We start from the raw sequence: 14263 nt of genomic DNA on the forward strand, positions 1-14263 counted from the left end.
GTACACAGACATGTACCTGTTCAGACAGACGTATATTATAGTTTTTTATGCCTGAATCCTCCGGAATTCATGGGAAGCACCGATCCAGCAGTAGCAGAAGAATGGATTAAATCATTGGAGTCCGTCTTCTCCTATCTTCATATGGAAGATGCAGACAAAGTAACATGTGCCATATTTTTATTAACAAAGCATGCAAGAATATGGTGGGAGAGTGCAAGGGTGGCATTACCTACGATACCATTGACTTGGGAAACTTTCAAAACCATGTTTTACAACAAGTATTTTAGCAAAGATGTACGAGCCAAGAAAGCCAGCAATTTCCTCAATCTAAAACAAGGAACCATGTCAATAATTGAATATATACAACAATTTGAGGCTGGAGTCCAATATGTACCATATATTGCACAGGATGACACAAGTAAGGGCGAACACTTCATGAGGGGACTTCGCTTTGAAATTAAAAAAGATGTACGATTATCGAAGGTTGTTACATACGGAGAGATAGTGGAAAGAGCACTTATGGCGGAACAGGATGAGCAATACATTGACAGAGACAGGCAACAGCGAAGGCAGCAATACTTTCAAAGGAGACAAGGAACATGACAAGGCAAAAAGACCGATAGCAAAGGTACCCGACCAGAGGAACCTCGTGGCAAGGGTTCCCCTCCACGTAAAGGAAAAGATAGACCACCTTGTCCTAAATGTGGTAAACTTCATGGCAGCGAATGTATGCAAGGTTCCAATGTCTATTATCGTTGCAAAAAGCCATGGCATCTCGCCAGGAATTGTCCACGAAGTTCTGAGAAAGTACAGGGACGCCTTTTCTCCATGACTAAAGAGGAAGTGGATGCGGATACATCGATGATCACTGGTATGTTCTTGATTTCTGGTATCACTGCTATTGTTTTACTAGATTCATGAGCCACGCATTCTTTTATTTCGGAATCATTTGTAAGGAGACTGGGCATTACAGCAAGTACAACAGAGACACAACTCGCCATAGCTTTACCTTCAGGGCAAGAATTACAAACAGACCAGATTGTGCGAGGGTGTCCAATATACGTACAAGGCCATCAGATGTATGCTGAATTGATAGTATTAAAAATGACCGATTTTGATGTGATATTGGGAATGGATTGGATCTCGAAGTATAAAGTTACTACTGACTGTGGCATAAATATGATCAAGTTTGCCCCAGTAGAAGCTGAACCATTCACAGTAGCAAGTGCAGGTATAGCCTTACCTCTTCGGATAATCTATTGTATGAAGGCTTGTAAATTATTAGAGAATGGGTGTCAAGGATATTTAACATCTGTTTTAGTTATTGATTCACCGGTTCGTGAACTAAAAAATACAGATGTTGTGTGTGAGTTTCCAGAAGTATTTCCTGATGATATAACAGGCTTACCCCCAGATAGAGAGATCGAATTTGTAATTGATGTTGTGGCAGGAACTCATCCGATCTCAAAAGCTCCTTATCCATTATATCCTACACAAATGAAAGAATTGAAAAAACAGTTACAGGAGTTGCTTGATAAAGGGTTTATTAGACCGAGCTTTTCACCATGGGGTGCACCTGTTTTATTTGTGAAAAATAAAGACGGTACTCTTCGCTTATGTATTGATTATCGGGAGTTGAACAAAGTGACAATCAAAAATAAGTATCCACTCCACAGAATTGATGATTTGTTTGATCAATTACAAGGAGCTGCCATCTTTTCGAAGATTCATAGATCACGCTATCATCAACTAAAAGTTAAATCAGATGATATCTCAAAGACTGCATTCCGAACCAGGTACGGGCATTATGAATTTCTTGTAATTCTATTTGGACTAACAAATGCACCAGCTGCTTTTATGGATTTGATGAACAGAATTTTCAAGCCATTTTAAGACAAGTTCCTGATTGTGTTTATAGATGATATTCTCATCTACTCACGAACTGTAGAGGAGCATCGAGCACATTTGCAATTAATTTTGCAGACTTTGAAAGATAAACATTTATATGCTAAAGGGAAGAAATGAGAATTTTGACTTGAACAATACTGCATTCTTGGGCCATATCATCTAAAAAGAAGGCATATCAGTGGATCCAAGCAAGATTGAAGCTGTTAATAACTGGCTACGACCTACCACTTTTACCGAGGTACGAAGTTTTCTCGGGCTAGCTGGTTATACTGTCGGTTTATAGCGGTATTTTCTAAGATAGCATTGCCTTTGACTACGTTAACCCGAAAGAATGTCAAATTTATATGGAACTAAGCATGTGATCACAGTTTCGAAGAGTTAAAAACAAAATTAACATCAGCACCAGTCCTTGCTATTCCAGAAGGATCAGGAGATTTTGTGGTATACAGTGATGCTTCGAAACAAGGTTTAGGAGCAGTTTTAATGCAACACGGGAAGGTGATTTCTTATGCCTCAAGACAATTGAAGGAATATGAAAAGAATTATCCCACACATGATTTAGAATTGACACCAGTGGTATTTGCATTGAAAATATGGCGCCATTAGTTGTATGGTGAACGGTGTGAAATTTACACGGACCACAAGAGTCTGAAATATTTATTCACGCAAAAAGAAATGAATATGAGACAACGACATTGGTTGGAATTGGTGAAGGATTACGATTGTGTTATTAATTATCATCCAGGCAAAGCCAATGTTGTTGCAGATACGTTAAGTCGAAGGTCCAGTTCTATTGCTGCAATGCAAGTACAAGAACAAATTTTATGGGATTTGCAGAACTTGAAGCTTGATGTTATTCCAAAGGGAGATGCAATTCAGTTATCATCTCTTATGGTTCGACCAACGCTTGCAGACAGAATCAAGGCCGAACAAAGTACAGATAATGAATTACAACAACTGAGGCAACGAGATGAAAAAAGTGGAAATTTGAACTTTGAATTGAATGGGGAAGGAATATGGACATATCAAGGGAGATTGTGTGTGCCGAAACAAGGAACAATGAGAAATGACATTCTTATTGATGCACATGCTACTCCCGACTCAATACATCCAGGAGGCAACAAAATGTAAAAAGATTTGAAAACATTATTTTGGTGGTCAGGTATGAAAAAGGACATTGCTCAATTTGTTGCACAATGTCTAACTTGTCAACAGGTCAAGACTGAACATCAAAGATCAGCAGGACTCCTGAAACCATTGCCTATTCCTGAATGGAAATTGGAGCATATTACGATGGATTTCATTCTTGGTTTGCCAAGAACACAAAGTGGGTTCAATTCTATATGGGTTATTGTGGATCGACTTACGAAATCAGCTCACTTTCTTCCGGTGAAGACCACATACACGATGAATCAATATGCTGAAGAATACATCAAAGAGATAGTGAGACTTCATGGAATCCTAGTGTCCATTGTATCTGATATAGATCCCAAATTTACATCTGCATTTTGGAAGAGTTTACTTCATGACATGGGAACTCGATTAGCATTTAGTACAACATTCCGCCCTCAAACTGATGGACAATCAGAACTAGTGAATCAGTTCTTAGAAGATATGTTGAGGGCCTGTATTATTGATTTTCCAAGCAGTTGGGACAGTAAACTACCGTTGGCTGAGTTTACATATAACAATAGCTATCAGTCAAGCATTGGAATGGTACCATATACTGCCTTATATGGTAGAAAATGTCGATCTCTAGTACATTGGGATGAAGTAGGAGAACAAAAGTTATTAGGCCCTGAATTGGTAACCAAGATCAGAGAAAGAATGCACACTGCCCAGAGTCGACAGAAAAGCTATGCTGATGTGCGATGTCGTCAATTGGAATTTCAGGTTAGGGACCATGTATTTATAAAGATATCACCATTGAAGGGCATTTTGCGTTTTGGTAAGAAAGGAAAATTGGGTCCAAGATATATCGGTCCATTTGAAATCTTAGAAAAGAATAGGAGACCTACCGAGTTGCATTACCACCGAGTTTATCAAACGTTCATAATGTTTTTCACGTTTCCTTGCTACGAAAGTATTTTTCCAATCCTTCTCACATTCTTCACTATGAACAATTGGAGCTTGCATCGAATCTTTCGTATGAAGAACGACTGGTCCAAATCCTCGATAGGAAATCAAAAGTGTTACGAGGAAAGAATAATGCCCTTCGTGAAATTATTATGGCTCAATCATACAATTGAAGAAGCAACTTGGGAGCGAGAAGACGAGATCCAACAAAGATATCCTGATCTATATGGTACGTCAAATTTCGAGGACGAAATGCTTTGAAGGAGGGGAGAATTGTAATTCCCGGTTACTCGTACAAATGATAATAATGCGTTTATATTGTTTATTATGTAGTTATTTAGCTCATTAGATTTCACGTGATGATTGAGGTATCAATATTGAGATTGAACATGATTTTATTATTTCTGTGGTGTATTGAGAATGAATATGTGTTAAAATAGTGGTAGTAAGAGGTGTAGGTAGAAGTAGTGTGTGCAGGAAATGAGACGAAATTGTGGTAGTTGTTACGGGTTTTAGCATAATGATTTGAATATTGATCCAAATTCTATGAGGCCTTAACCATTAGAAAGATAAGATATAATGCTACAACTTTCACGTTTTAGGTTTTGTCCAAATCATTAGGGAAGACGAGCCAAAAGTGGCCCGAAAGTATGTCGTGTGTTTCGTTGTTCCTGCACTGACACATGTTGGGAGAATGGGCACAACTTTTTACTCAGACCTCCAAATGACCTGAAATTAGTGGGAGATTTAAGAAAACACATAGGGCTACAACTTTCATGTGGACCACTTTTGCTAATTCGGAAGTTAAAAATGAGTTTTGTTGCAGAATGTGGCGCGCATATGCGCCATAATTCGCGCATGTGCGCCAGGAGGGTAGAACGGGCCGCGCATATGCACCCAGAATATCGCGCATATGCGCCCAGCACTGTATATAAAGATAAGGATCGACTTTCTAAGCCATTCCAACCATTTCTTTACCACTTTACCATCAAGAACTCAAAGGAAAAAATATTTCTTTCTCACAAAAGCCTCCTTCTTCATTCTTTTCATCATTTTGAGGTTAGAACTTAGTTCTCCATCCCAAGAGCTTCCTATGGGGGTAAGTTTTCTTTTCTTTTAGTGGTTCTTCATGTAGAGGGGTAAATTTCACCTTCTCTAGAAATAGTAACTGAACTATTGGTTTTTTTACAGCATAGGACTGATAAACATCGTCTCAAACAAGTATTCGTACGCTTGGACTGTAAGTTGGCATGTTCTTCAAGTAATACATGAGTAATATTATGATTTTAAATACTTTCCATTGTTTATTGCTTTAAGTACATTGTTAGTATCTTATTGTTGAAAACATAGCATCATATTCAATTGTTAGGTATTAAATATGAAAGGAACTCATGAATATTGAAGATGAGTGCCATGTAATGAACATGAACATGAACATGAAAGGAAAATGATTGATTTTTAGATGATATAGAGCTTTTTGACATCATGGGTGGTTTTAAGTCCACCAAAGCTATTGGCCAATATATGTTCATGGGTGTTCATGGGGTGTGGGGTTGCCAAAGGTTGCTCCCTGACGTCCAACACAGTAGTAGCTATATAATAAAGCAAGCACAGTAGTACAGGTCAACTAATGAGGCTCAAGTACAAAAATGAACATAAATATATGCTATGGTATGACATGCTTTAAAGATTCATTGTTGTCATGACTTGATATGTATGTTCCTTCGAAGCATATTGATACATACAAGTGCCAACTTATTTAGTTTTATAAACTCACGTAGCTCGTGTATTACAGGATCAGGTAGGGGAGAGACGTAGGATGCCGGTTCGCCAATGGATGCTTGTGACGTGCCTCACCTCGACAAGAACAGGGACTTATTATTGTATAGCTTCCGCATATGTAATGTACTAAAATATGTCAGGGTTTGAAAAAGTTTTTATGATGGTTATGAGGATACAAAGTATGCTTGTATATGAGAATATGTATACGTAAAACAATATGGTGTATGGTTCTGTATGAAAATATGCTTGAAGTGTTGCTTGAGTTGAGTTTTTGGCTTATACAAAATATAGGGACATCATGCCAAAATTTTTATAAACCGTCAAAGTGCTGCCCTTTGTTTGATTGGCTTCATACTATAGTTATATTATTCAAACCTTATTTTGATTATGATAATCATGTCAAGTATAGAGTAAGGGTGTGACAGATTCCTTGTCTATTCAGTTGATTTACTGAAATTGAGTCCATCATTTGCGGATTTGCCAGTGGTGTGTGAGTTTGCTGATGTCTTTCCAGATAAGATTCCTGATTTGCCTCCGATTCGAGAGATAGACTTCAGCATTGAGTTGATGCCAGGTACAGTTCCGATTTTGAGGGCCCCGTACAGAATGGCACCGATTGAGTTGAAAGAAAAACTATCGGATTTACTGGCCAAGGGGTATATCAGACCGAGTGTATCTCCTTGGTGTGCTCCAGTACTGTTTGTGAGAAAAAAAGACGGTTCGATGAGACTTTGTATCGACTACGTGCACTTGAACAAAGCAACGGTAAAGAAGAAATAACCTTTGCCTCGTATTTATGATTTGTTTGATCAGTTGTTGTAGGGTTCATCTGTATATTCCAAGATCGATCTGAGATCTGGATACCATCAGCTGAGAGTCAGGGATTATGATATCTCGAAGACATCATTTAGAACCAGGTATGGACACTATGAATTTATTGTCATGTCATTTGGTTTGACGAATGCACCGGCTGTATTTACGGGGTTGATGAACCGTATCTTTCAGAGATATCTGGATGATTTTGTGATCATTTTTATTGATGATATTCTGATTTATTCCAAGAATATGATTGAGCAGGCTGAGCATTTAAGAACTGTGTTGAGAATTCTGAGGCAGAGAAACTGTATGCTAAACTGTCAAAATGCGAGTTCTGGTTGAGACAAGTTGTATTTCTGGGCTTATTATATCCGGAGACGGTATATCAGTTGATCCCAGTAAGGTTGAGGCAGTGATTTCTTGGCCGAGACCGACATCAGTGCCCGAGATTCGCAGTTTTATGGGTTTGGCAGGATATTACCGTCGATTTATAAAAGATTTTTCGAGCATTGCCAAGCCGATTACTCAGTTGACTCAAATGAATGCTCCGTTTGTATGGTCTGAAGAATGTGAGACCATATTTCTTGAATTAAAAAAAAGACTGACCAGTGCACCGATCTTGATGATTCCATCATGTACGGGTGATTTTGTAGTTTATTGTGATGCTTCTCAGCGAGGATTGGGTTGTGTTTTGATGCAGCGAGGACATGTTATCGCTTATGCCTCAAGACAGCCGAATCCCCATGAATCTCGTTATCCAATTCATGATCTTGAATTGGCAGCCATAGTCTTTGCATTGAAGATATGGCGACACTACCTGTACGGTGAAAAATTCGAGATCTATTCAGATCACAAGAGCCTGAAGTATCTATTTTCACAGTCAGAGCTGAATATGAGACAACGAAGATGGCTTGATTTACTGAAAGATTTTGATTGTGAAATCAAGTATTATCCGGGGAAATCCAATGCAACAGAAGATGCACTGAGTCGAAAGGTATGTTCCTTATCCTTATCGACGATTGGTGTTTCGAATTTGATAGAAGATTGCTGTTGTGTAGGATTAGCCTTTGAAACAGATCGTCAGCCTCTGAGATTGTGTGTTATTCGAGCTGAACCAGAACTGATATTGAGAATCAAAAAGGCACAGAAAGTAGATCAGAATGTACATAATTCGATTGCTATGGTCAGAGCTGGACATCAATCGGAATATCAGGTTATTGACAGCGTTTTGTGTGTGATTAAACGTATTGTTGTGCCAAATGTTTCAGATCTGAGAGAGCGAATACTGACAAAAGCGCACAATAGTCGTTTTAGCATTCATCCTGGTGGCAAAAAAATGTATAATGATTTGAAGACACAGTATTGGTGGAAATAGTTTAAATCTGATGTTACTGAATTTGTAGCCAAGTGTCTGAATTGCCAACAGGTGAAAGCAGAAAGAAAGAAACCAGGAGGATTGTTACAGAGTTTGACTATTCCTGAATGGAAATGGATCACATTTCCATGGATTTTGTGACGCAGTTATCGTGATCCTCCCGAGGTTGTGATGTGATTTGGGTCGTGATTGATCGATTGACCAAATCTGCATGCTTTATTCCATACAAGATGACATACAGACATGACCAGATGGCCGATATTTATGTCAGAGAAGTGGTCAGATTTCACGGAGTGCCAAAGTCGATTGTTTCAGACCGTGATCCTTGGTTTACTTCGCACTTCTGGCAGAGTTTGCAGCAGGCTCTCGGTACGAAGTTGTAGAATCCGTAAATTAGACTACGTATAAGCCATGCATAATTCTAGTGTTAAATATAATTTTATTTCATGAGAATTTAAATTCTTTTTCTTTAAAGTTAATTATTTTATGCAGTAGTTTAACTTTTATCTTTTCAGTTAATTTAGTGAGGCCGGACTGGAGTTGGAGTTTTGAGATAAAATTTAAAATTAAGAAAACATTCCCAGAGTTTATTTTAGCTAACTAGTAAGTTAATTTAAGTTAAAAAGAGGTTTAAGGGATTATTTAAGTAACTTGAGGTAAGTAGGAAATAAGTTCATTTAGGTTCAATAATTAATGTGTTAATTCACTAAATTATTTAAAGGATATGTAAGGCTCTAAAGATTTAAAATACACTAATTAAATAATATTTCCCCTCCATTTATTAGATTATTTTTGGCCACCCTTAGTGATTAAACAATTCTTTGCCAACTCACCTTTGACCCTTTCCATATCATTTCTTAGCTTGATAATCCTTTCAGTTATTAATCACCCTTAATTAATTAATATTAGATCATTATCCTAACCTTGTTTAGCATGTATAATCGGTCATGATCCCTCCAACCATCTCTAGGATATCAAGCCATTTCAAAATTCAAAAAGGAGAACAAGACTTGGTCTTGCCATCCATTTTATATTGCAACCCCTTCCCCTCACTCTCCTAACCATCATTCCCCCTCCTCACCACCGAAATTCAGAGGAAAAAACAGAGAGAAATCATGAGGTAGCCATAGAAAATAGAGAGAAAAATCGAGTAGAAGCAAGAACAAGAAAATATCACTCTGTCTCCTCCGCGCCGCGTCGTCGTTTCGTTCGTTTTTCTTTCAAAACAAACCAAGGCATGTATATATTTTTATTTTCTCTTCAATCAAGCCATATTAGTATTTTGAAACAACATAGTCATGATTTTTATACAAGAAAACCGAAATTTTCCATGCTATTTTCGAAACATGAAGTGCAGATTTTGGCCCCTCCTTTCATGCCTAACAGGTTGGCTTGTTTTCATTGTTTCAGGTATTGGTTCAACCCTAGGCTCCCAAGGCTGCATCTAGACATGTACTAGGACATGTTATGATCATATTGGTCCAATGGTTCAAGCCCATGCACGCTGGAAATCGAAAAAAATGACAGCAACTCCATCGTCATGCCATTTGAGTCTCGATTTTTGTCATGTTGCTGTCAAAGGGGGGAGTTGCTGATCTTTGCTGCCCTAGGGGCCTATATCCATGGTTAGAACACCTCCCTATCATGTCTAAGACTTGACCAAGTCGCGCTTTTGAGGCTTGGTCCATGGTGGAATCAGTTTTTTAAATGAAACAAACAAGAACAGCCCCTTTGACCCCTTTAAAATTCTGCACATGCCTTTTCGGTTTTGGTGGTTTGGAGTGGACCTTGGTTGGCCTCTGGCTCTTAGCCCTGGTTTACACCATACCTCATGATGTCTAGATCAAGCCATGGTCAACGTTATGGCCACTGGTTTGATGCATGACAGCAACAAAACAAAATTTCAGAAACATCACCGTACAGATTTTTGTGTTATCGGTTGAAGCTTGGTGTTGTCCTAGGTGTTGGATTGGATTGTGGTTGACCTAGGGCCCTTAGACATGGTTCAAGCCACCCCTTAGGATGTTGGGAATAGGCTCTGGTCAGTGGTTCAAGCCCCAATGACCAATAGTATTGCAAACGAAGCAATGTAAGCACAAGTGCGGTTGCTGGAATTTCTGGACAGCAACTTGCTGCTTCGGTTCAGAGGCTCGTTCGAGTTCTTGGTTGGCTTTTAGCCTATGGCCTTGGACTGGACAGTGCCTCTTCAAGTTAGAAAGTTCATGTTTTTGGTCGTTCGTGATTCGGATCATTTTAGAGGTCTTACGAGAAATTACGGTGCGATGTGCCAAATTGACTCTCGAAAGAGCGCTTCATGTTTTGGCCTCCATTCACCAAAATTTCAGCCCTTACCATTTTAGGAGCATTATTTCATCATTTTAAGTGTATTTTAATCTTGACTAAATGATGGTTCGGTGTTGGTTCGGGTTGGCACGGAGTCATGATTTAATACGAAGTCGTTGGGCGTAATTGTCTCGTTTTTGGATTCAATTACAAAGTTTGGTCAAGAAAATCATTTGCATATTTTTCATGTTAAATTTAGGTCGCAGCGAGCCTGGGAACGATCCAATCCATGTGGTAAAATATACAAGATATTATATGCATTAATTATATTACGTGCATAAAATTATAAAATATTCATATTTGAGATTTATGCGATATTGCTTGTGGTCATTTCATTATCATGGGATTATTACTTCACCCGATCGTCAGTCACCAGTTCAGTTCCACCCAGTATACTGTGGCATTAGTCTGATTAGACGATTATGACTTCATCCGGTCGTCAGTTCCCGATCAGTTCAGTGCAGTGGCCACTTGCGTAGACCATAATCTCAACAGAAAATTTATGACATGTTATTTTATGATAGGGCTCGATTGAGCAAGCATTTCACTTATAATTTTCAGTCAGTTATGCACGTATTATAATTGATCATGATAAGTTATTTTCACGTTATGCCTCATGACATGATATTTTTACTCCCATGCAATTTTATTATATTATTATTCGTTATTTACGATATATGCATGCTGAGTCTTTAGACTCACTAGATTTGATTGTTGTAGGTACTGATGAGGTCGGGACCAAGGGCGGGGACCAGTGAGCTAGCTTGGGTCGGCAGTAGTGGAACCCGAGGACCTCATTTTTAGCATATATCATTTTTATGCTTAAACATTTTTATCAGTTGTTGGAATACTTTAAACTTGTTATTTTGCGAACAATAATTTATTCCGCTGCTATTTTGAACATTAAACTTGATTTATCAGTTTATTTTGTGAATGAGGCATTTTAATTATTTTAAAAAGAAAATTTTTAATTTTTCCGCAAAATTTCAAACACGAATTTTCGGGCCATTATAGAATTTACATCTGAATACCGCATATCATCCACAGACTGACGGACAGTCAGAGCGGACGATTCAGACATTGGAGGATATGCTGAGAGCTGTAGTGCTTGATTTTAGCACTAATTGGCAAGACGCATTGCCTATTTGTGAGTTTTCGTACAACAACAGCTATCAGACGAGTACTGAGATGGCTCTTTTCGAAGCGTTGTACGGAAAGAAATGTCGATCCCCTCTTTTTTGGGAAGATATCTTTGAAGTTCCCGAGACTGGACCTGATATGATCAGAGATATGACAGAAAAAGTGAAGCTGATACAGAAAAGAATGAAGGCCGCTCAAGATAGACAGGCCAAATATGCCAACATCAGACGATGAACGTTGGTATTTGAGGCAGAAGACCGAGTATTTTTGAAGATTTCACCTTTCCGAGGAGTTGTCAGATTTGGCAAGAAAGGGAAGCTGTCTCCACGTTATATTGGGCCGTAGGAGATTCTCGAGAAGATAGGAGATCGTGCATATCGACTCGCATTGCCGCCTTCTTGATTTATCAGTTTATTTTGTGAATGAGGCATTTTAATTATTTTAAAAAGAAAATTTTTAATTTTTCCGCAAAATTTCAAACACGAATTTTCGGGCCATTATAGAATTTACATGTGAGTACCGCATATCATCCACAGACTGACGGACAGTCAGAGCGGACGATTCAGACATTGGAGGATATGCTGAGAGCTGTAGTGCTTGATTTTAGCACTAATTGGCAAGACGCATTGCCTATTTGTGAGTTTTCGTACAACAACAGCTATCAGACGAGTACTGAGATGGCTCTTTTCGAAGCGTTGTACGGAAAGAAATGTCGATCCCCTCTTTTTTGGGATAATATCTTTGAAGTTCCCGAGACTGGACCTGATATGATCAGAGATATGACAGAAAAAGTGAAGCTGATACAGAAAAGAATGAAGGCCGCTCAAGATAGACAGGCCAAATATGCCAACATCAGACGATGACCGTTGGTATTTGAGGCAGGAGACCGAGTATTTTTGAAGATTTCACCTTTCCGAGGAGATGTCAGATTTGGCAAGAAAGGGAAGCTGTCTCCACGTTATATTGGGCCGTAGGAGATTCTCGAGAAGATAGGAGATCGTGCATATCGACTCGCATTGCCGCCTTCTTTATCTGGGATACATGATGTCTTTCATGTATCGTTACTACGAAAATATCTGCCTGATGCTTCACATATCATCCAACCAGACGAGGCCGAGCTTGAAGAGACATTGAGCTACTATGAGAAGCCGATTCAGATTCTTGATCGGAAAGAAAAACAACTCAGAACGAAGACAATTCCGCTTGTGAATGTTCAGTGGAGTCGTCACGGTGTCGAAGAAGCTACCTGGGAGAGTGAGTCAGACATGAGACGGAGGTTCCCAGATTTATTTCACTTATGTGAGTTTTCTATTCAGCTTGTGTTATACATTTCTTTTTGATATGATTTGATTACATGTGATTTCGGGGACGAAATCAGATCTTAGGGGGGAGAAATGTAATGCCCGAGATTTTGATTACTGTACTTTGATATGATTTGTTGGTAATTGTAATGTGATTATAGAAGGTATGGATTAAACTGGGATGGGCGGAAATAAGATAGAATTATGTGCGAGAACAGAGCACATCGCGCATATGCGCGACCGGACCGGGCGCATATGCGTGAGGCAGGCAGAGAACCTCGCGCATATGCGCGGACCGGACCGGGCGCATATGCGTGAGGCAGGCAGAGAACCTCGCGCATATGCGCGACGTGTATCCGTGCATATGCACGAGGGTACCCGAGAGTTGTGAAGAATGGAAAAGGGGCCTCGCGCATATGTGCCGAGTGAGGGCGCGCATATACGCGAGCTGCCGTGTAGGCACGCGCCGAGACATATTGTCTCGCACATATGCGCCGAGTGATGTCGTGCATATGCGCTAGACGTGATGTACACAAGTGATATATATATATATATATATATATATATATATATATATATATATATATATATATATATATATATATATATATATATATATATATATATATATATATATATAACAAGCACCTAAACCTATCATATAACAAGGGAGAAAGGAACGAGAGCTTCCGGGAGAAAGTTTAGCTTCTTGTGCTTCAAGTTTCAATCGTGAATAATCCATCCGTCCGAATTGTAATATGACTTCAATACTGTGATCCTATCGTTGACAGTTACTACAGGCCGTAAGTTTGATTAATTTCTGATATCATTTTAAATTATGCTATTGTCATAATTGAATAGGATTCATATATGATGTTCTTGACATGTTAGACATCGTAGAATCGAAATTAGATTGAGAAACAGATTGATTATGGAATTTTTATGGTTTTCAGATTATATTGATTGATATTGGGTCAGATTTGAGTTATGGATTGATTAAAGATTGTATTGGATATCAGTTACAGATTGTAATTATTATCTACTGATGTTGAATTGAAGGGAATATCAGGATCGTTCCATTATGATGTTGATTTTGTGTTAAATCTAGATTTATCAGATTCGGTATTGATCTGAGCAGTATATTGACATGATATTATTGATATTGTCATTTCCAGATTGAGTGTTGACAGACTTTGATTTCTAGATGGGAACGGCTTCAGAACTGCAATAAAAGAAAGGTATAAGTCAATGTGGTACCGGGGGAACGACTCGAGTATGATATACTTGAGTTTCCCAAAATCACATACTTAATGTTATTGTGTGCATTGATTTAAATGGATATGCTTGTTCTATTGATTTATAGAAAGCATGTATTAGACGAGTATTAGACGAGTGATCTTGTGACATAGGTGCCAGATAGTGATGGAATCGTTACTGGCACATTGCACATTGTCACAGGATAGAGAATCGGCGAAAGTGCCAAAGTCTGTGATGGAAAGGTCAAGGCACCAGATGTTTGGTT

This window comes from Primulina eburnea, chromosome 12 (genome assembly GCF_022965805.1).
Source record: "Primulina eburnea isolate SZY01 chromosome 12, ASM2296580v1, whole genome shotgun sequence".
Lineage (NCBI taxonomy): Eukaryota > Viridiplantae > Streptophyta > Magnoliopsida > Lamiales > Gesneriaceae > Primulina > Primulina eburnea.